General features: G+C 38.8%; 1 long non-coding RNA gene across 1 annotated transcript in view; it reads left to right on the forward strand.

Moving 5' to 3' along the window:
* The first annotated feature begins 4,179 nt into the window (after window positions 1-4,179).
* The window catches only part of LOC127143545 (uncharacterized), a 3,959-nt gene continuing 1,568 nt past the window's right edge, over window positions 4,180-6,570 (forward strand). The window contains exons 1-2 of the long non-coding RNA XR_007815069.1: window positions 4,180-4,800; window positions 5,779-5,827. This is a non-coding gene — a long non-coding RNA (uncharacterized LOC127143545). The remainder of the gene's footprint in view (window positions 4,801-5,778; window positions 5,828-6,570) is intronic.

Genomic DNA, 6,570 nt, shown 5'->3' on the forward strand with positions numbered 1-6,570 from the left:
GAGCTATAAAATGAGAGTTCCTCCTCCCTTCCCTCCCTCTGCCATCACCTCATTTTCATCTTCTTTCTGGCAGAATTAAGCCACATGTGCACCGCTATAAACAGAGGGTTTTATTATATATCACTGTGGCCAGAAACCTGCCTTACTCTACCTTTTATCCTCTCTTCAGTTAGCCTCCTTTTCTCCACAACCTCCTCCTCCTTTCCTCCCTCTCTTCATTCTGAAATGATTGCACCCTTTCCCCTGCTTCTCTTCACAAGATTTAGCGTAGCTATCTTCTGCCGAGCCATACGCCAGATGCTAACACCATGCAGGCGACACAGTAGCTATTAGCAGCTGTGAGCCAACCCGGCAGCTGCTTCTATAGGTGTTAGCCACAGAGCTGTCACCCTTGTACCTCATAATCTTGTCAACATGCGACCTAAGAGTCCCGTAGATAATCTGCCCCTCAGTAACAGATGTCCTGTTATGATACCAGAGGAAAATGACATTGGATTGTAGTGTATCTCCTTGTACCAATCAAGGATTTATCAAAGATCAAGCTGTACCTGTCCTGCTCCTATTAATCACATGCAGGTTTTAGTTTTATTTAGAGGACAGTGCATCACTGGATGAATGGATTTTGAGTGGGACTTGACATTCATGAACAACCAACATCCCATTTAGCTGGGAAATGAAGAGACTTACTTTCTTCTGTACATATCTGTACAGTACAGTATGTGTATAGCTGTATATAACTGTAATATGTAAGTGTAGAATGTACCTACAAATTAAGAAAGCAGCAAATTTTTAGTCTCTCTGCATAAACAACTCTCTCAGCATTCCTTATTCATGAGCAACTTCACATGAATATAAAAAGAGATCAAGAGAAGCCCTAACCTATGAGCTGTTAGCAGATGGTGTTTTGAAAATACTCAGCATTAAGGAGTGTAACAAACTGCACAGCAAATAAAACTGTATTCAGAACCACAGAGACCTTATCCATAGAGTTAAAGTGTGATGCAACAAGCAGCAGCCCGACAGCTTGTGTGCAACTGGTCTTTACTTTTAAAAACCAGTTGTGCACAAGCTGTCGGCTGCCACTTGTTGGAGGTAGATGTAGTGATGTGAGACATTAACTATAATCTGCAGTTATTTCAAACATTTCAAACCAATGTTTTCAAACTATACCTACGTCAACTGAATCAGCAAGGCTTATACAGCTGAAATGCATAAGTTTTTGAATTGGCTGAAATCTGCAGATAAAGGAAAGAGCTTAACTGTGGTTTGACTGTTCTCTGTGAGGTGAAAAAACACTGTGAGCTGTAAAAGCCAGTTGGATGACTCTCACATCCTGTGAGTCAAAGCTGGCAAATCTGAATCATCTTATTTTTACTGCACTTGTTCAGACCACAGAAAACAGAATGGAACAACATATGCTTCTTTTGGGACTGGATACGTATAAACACACCTGTTCTGACAGTCACCCACACCAACACCTTAACCACCCACACCTTATGTTATTATCTAAAGCAAGTCAGTCCAATGAACAAGTATAAAACTGATTGAGTGGAAAAGTTTTTTCCCCCATACAATTTAGTGGAGTTAACAGGGGTTACTAGAAATCCATGACATGTAAGACTAACAGATGTATAGCCGGTCTTAAATCTAATAGATCGAAAGGGTCTGTATTGGCAACACAGTGTATTCTGTTTACAGCTAAATCCTCACAGAACACCTCATTGATTGTTACGCTGCAATTAATGTCCTCTATATATATAATTCTGAGGTATTGTACAAGTATTTTGATGCAGTTTGTTGACTGTATGCAACACTGTGGGCTCTACGTTCAACACTTGGTTTCACTGAGAACTCCCAATTTATCTATTTTAATTCTGCATCAGTAATCAGACTCACAAAACTGGAAAGGTGCCCACACCGGTGCCAGCCAGCTGTATCTTCAACAGGCATGCAAACATCTGTAAGAACCAGGATCCGTATCACTGGTGAGTCTATTTAAGGTAATAGCTTCCCCTGGCACAGGCCATCTGACAGAGCTAATTACGATAAAGTCTCAGCTGGGAGGTTTCACACACTGCCTGAGAAACCTTAAAAACAGAGAAACAGCCTGTTTTTCACTGTTTCTCTTCTTTTGTTTTCCCTCTCAAATCACTGTTCCACTCCTTAAACACTCTTAACTCCCCAGCGGAGGCCTTCCTCATTAAGGGGATGGAAGCGTTTCAGATTTCTCTTCCTCCTCCTCCTCCTCTTCCTCTTCAGCATGACAGTGTGGGGAACGCTTGATTGACAGGTGAGACATTTCTGTCGTTGGCATCTCTCCCAGGTGTCCCGTCTCCTCACCGGGATATGTTTATACACGCACCCACACATGCACAGAGGACTGACAGAGACAACTGTGCACACATTCTCACAAACAGCAATGACTGGATGTGAACACACACACACACACACACACACACACACTGCCACAGGGCTACTGATGCATTTACACGTCCCAGAAGACGACCTGTGAAAATTGGGTACTGTGAAATGATAGGACATTAACAATAGGTATATACAATAGGTAATAGGTAGGACTGTTTGTATTTTGGTAAAGACACTGTCACTGTCATTGCTACAAAAAATACAGAACAATGCATTTCCATTATTCTCTATTTAAGTTAGATTCTGTATTCGTGCACGTGCCAGTGTTTCTGAATTTGTGATGTCTCGGAGCTACTATTGTTCAGGGATAGACTGACATGCAATATCTGCAAATACTTCCACGTTTATGTAGATAGCTGTGTGTGTGTGTGTGTGTGTGTTTGTGTGTGTGTGTGTGTGTGTCCTGGAAATACCTGAAGCTTTGAAATTAAACTTCTGGTTCTTCCAACTTCCTATAATTCAGATGATGCACCCACATGCACACACTCACACACATTTGCAATATGTTGTGCTTAATATAATCCTGAACTACAAATGAGAAAATGAAAAATAAGAATTTTGATTCTCTAGAAAAACAGTTTTCTCTCTCTCCAGTGCCAGTAAATCCTATTAACAATGAGACAGAGAAGAAAACAAAACAAAAATAAAATAAAAGATGCTTCCACTTGGGCCAAATCGAGTAAAAATTATATTTGAATAAATGAATAAATTCAATGCAAAAGCAATCTTCCTCTAAACTCCAGATTACATGGTTATCTGCGCAAGGTTTAGGATATAGAGGACAGTGATGCATGCATGGAGCAATTCATTTCTATTATAGAGTATCTGAGAAGAGTAAAGTTACTTAAACCCGGTCATCCTGAAGACCAAGAGTTTTGCTCTAGTGTTGCAAAATTAGGTGGAAAAGTAATACCTGGTTAGCTCATAGATTGTTTTTATGGATGTCCACTGTCATGAAACTTTTATGTAAAGCTTGTGGAGGAAGGTCAGAGGAAAACTTCTTTAGCTGCAACAACTGGCAGTAGGGATGCCATTATGTAACTGTAAAATTGATGGTGTCTTGCTGTTGCTGAAATTCAGTTTGCGTCTGTTTTTACAAAAACAAAAATCTGTTGCTTGTGACTTTTACAGTAAATACTGATGAGAGAATTTGCAGTTCAAACCTGAAATATATTCAGGACAGATAAACAGACTAACAGTGTTTGTGCGTTAAAGCCTGTGTTCACTGACTTATATAAAGTCCCACTCAAGGTCCATTAATTTCTTTATAGACTGGAAACTCAAGGGTTGACTGATGTCATCTCTCTCTGGGTAACTTCTGCCTCGTTCAGCCTCAGTGCCTCTCCAGAATTAATCTGAAAAACAGGAGTGAGTGTTTAGAGTTGTTGTGTCAGAAAAGTTTACTTATTGAGATAATGATAATATAATTTTTTATAGCACATATTTTCTTACAGAACACTACCTTTGCTGCAGGTGATGTTACATTTTATAATCTATCTATATATACTTACACATTGTCACCTCTAGATTCATACAGTATATAAATGATGATTTCCTCAGGAACATGGAGCAGAGAAAGTATATCTCACCCTGATTAGTGTCAGAAAAGCGTCTTTAACGTGTTCTAGTAATCATCCATGCACCCCCACATTCCTCCATAGCATGCTCAAGTCCATGCAGCACTTTGAGCACATTAAGATGGGCGTATCACGTGGCACAACAAAGGAAACACAGCATGTTAGGTCTACTACAGGGACTACTATAGATATGATGTAGGCCTCTCCTGGTGAGTTCTGAAAAGAAACCTTTGGAAGTTTTTATTGCAGATTCAAATTTCGATTGATATTATGTGCTGGGCAAAATAACATTAGAATACAGGCCAGCATTCAGACGTTGGCTGACGTGTGTTGTCATTGTTCCTTACCATAGTAAGCGGTGCAAAGCGGCACAGAAATGTGGTCGGAAAAACGAGCTAAACCAACTTTTGAGTCGTTGCTTTGTCACTTTGGTTTGTTAGCAGTGTGATGAACATATTTATCAAATAAGTCTGGATGCTAAGACAAGCTTTGGAGCTGTTTATATCAAACACGAGTGAGGCTGGACGCTGAACACACCTGCGACGCAAAGGTAACGCTAACGAGCTAACGACGCTCATTCTAAAGGGGCTATCGATTCAAGTTTCCCTGACATGAGCTGTGGGCCCCTGAAGGTACCGCTGGTAGAGGGGCGGGGTTGGTTTGTTTCCGTCAGTAAGACTCCTGAGGTCTGTACTACGAAGGGAGTTTAACCTACTCGGATTTAACTCGGGGTTATCAAGGAAACAAACCCTGACTGCCTCGATCTGTGTTAAACGGTACGACGGTGGTTCAGATGTCGGTAAGTTGAGTTGGTGTTAACTTAATCAGAGTTAGTGCGCATGCATAAAACGGGCGTGCACCGTATCTCTCAGATGAAGAGCGCACGTTAATTCTGTCGACTCTAGCAACACAATGTAAAACCGCGGCTGTCAACAAAACCAGGGAGACTTGTCACATGTTCTCTGGGTTCTTAATCTGTAATATGAGATGTAAGAACACAGAAAATATGTGATGATTTTTCAGATACTTGGATTACAGTCAACACGTGGGTCACATGTCTGAGAATGAGCTGTTCCTGTTAATGATGTTCTGCCTGGGACACTCAGGCTGTATATGTACAACACCCTGTCGCATTATATTGTCTTTCAGGACAATAATGCCCCCCCACTCCCATTTAAAAGATTATTGAAATCGATAATATGCTACACTAATGATGCTAAATTCTGCAGCTTGACTGTGAGAAAAGAAATTACAAATTAAAATAACTGAAATTGAAAATGGAAAATGCAGAGTATAAAAAACACCATTTATTGGTTCACATACCTCTACCATCCATTACATACTTTACCATGGCAGCAGCCCCGGGTAAAACCTGTCCACCTTTCATAGTACGGGTAAATCGGGAAGTTACACCTGACGTCACCAAGTTACTCCTGAAGTTACCCTGATAGGCCAGTGACCTCGCTTCGTAGTATAGGCCTCTGGTAGACTAACACAATCAAGAATAAAGAAGAACACAATCAATGTATTGTTATGATGTTATTATTCTGTAACTATATCAACATTTTTATATATCACAGATAATATTATTGCCAATAATATTGACAGTGGCTATTGATCCAAAGTCATTTCAATTGTCAGTTTATTTTCTTTTATATGATGAAATGATCTCTCAATTCCTTGAACTTATATCCAGAACCCTCTGTACTTTTATTTAGATGGTTTAAACAGTTGGAGCTTTGTATTAATATTTGTTGTTTCTGATTTTCCTCTACAGGGCTCAAACTTCACAGAAAAAAAGAGACTGACATGAAAATTCACAAAAGGTTGGCGTTGGTTTATTCTTTTCAACCTGACTGTGTCTTTATCTCAGCTGCAGTTTGACAGTTTAAAAACTGTTGTCTTGAATAAATCTTAAAATTAAAACTGCTGTCAAAAATAGAAAACATTTAAATCTGGCCTTATTTCCAGGTAGTACATACTTTACGTTTCTGTTTGTACAAAACAGATAGCTCAAAGTATCGTTGTATGTCCTTAAAATATCATAGTATAACGTGGTCAAAAATGTTAAAAAAAGGTCACAATATAGTATGTGATCAACAATCTGAAGAAAATGTCATTCTGATCAGCAGTGTTAATAAAATGTCATTCAATAGATTGTATATATATATCTAAATTTCACAAAAAGTCATAGTATGTGGTCAAAAATATGCTAAAAATGTCATAGTATAGTAAGTGGTCAAAAATGTCACCAAAAAGTCATAGTATAGTATGTGGTCAAAAATGTCACTAAAAAGTCATAGTATAGTAAGTGGTCAAAAATATGCTAAAAAAGTCATAGTATAGTATGTGGTCAAAAATGTCACCAAAAAATCATACTTTAGTATGTGGTCAAAAATGTCACCAAAAAGTCATAGTATAGTAAGTGGTCAAAAATGTCACCAAAAAAGTCATAGTATAGTATGTGGTCAAAAATGTCACCAAAAAATCATAGTATTAGTATGTGGTCAAAAATGTCACCAAAAAGTCATAGTATAGTAAGTGGTCAAAAATGTCACCAAAAAGTCAT

Source organism: Lates calcarifer, linkage group LG18 (genome assembly GCF_001640805.2).
Source record: "Lates calcarifer isolate ASB-BC8 linkage group LG18, TLL_Latcal_v3, whole genome shotgun sequence".
NCBI lineage: Eukaryota > Metazoa > Chordata > Actinopteri > Centropomidae > Lates > Lates calcarifer.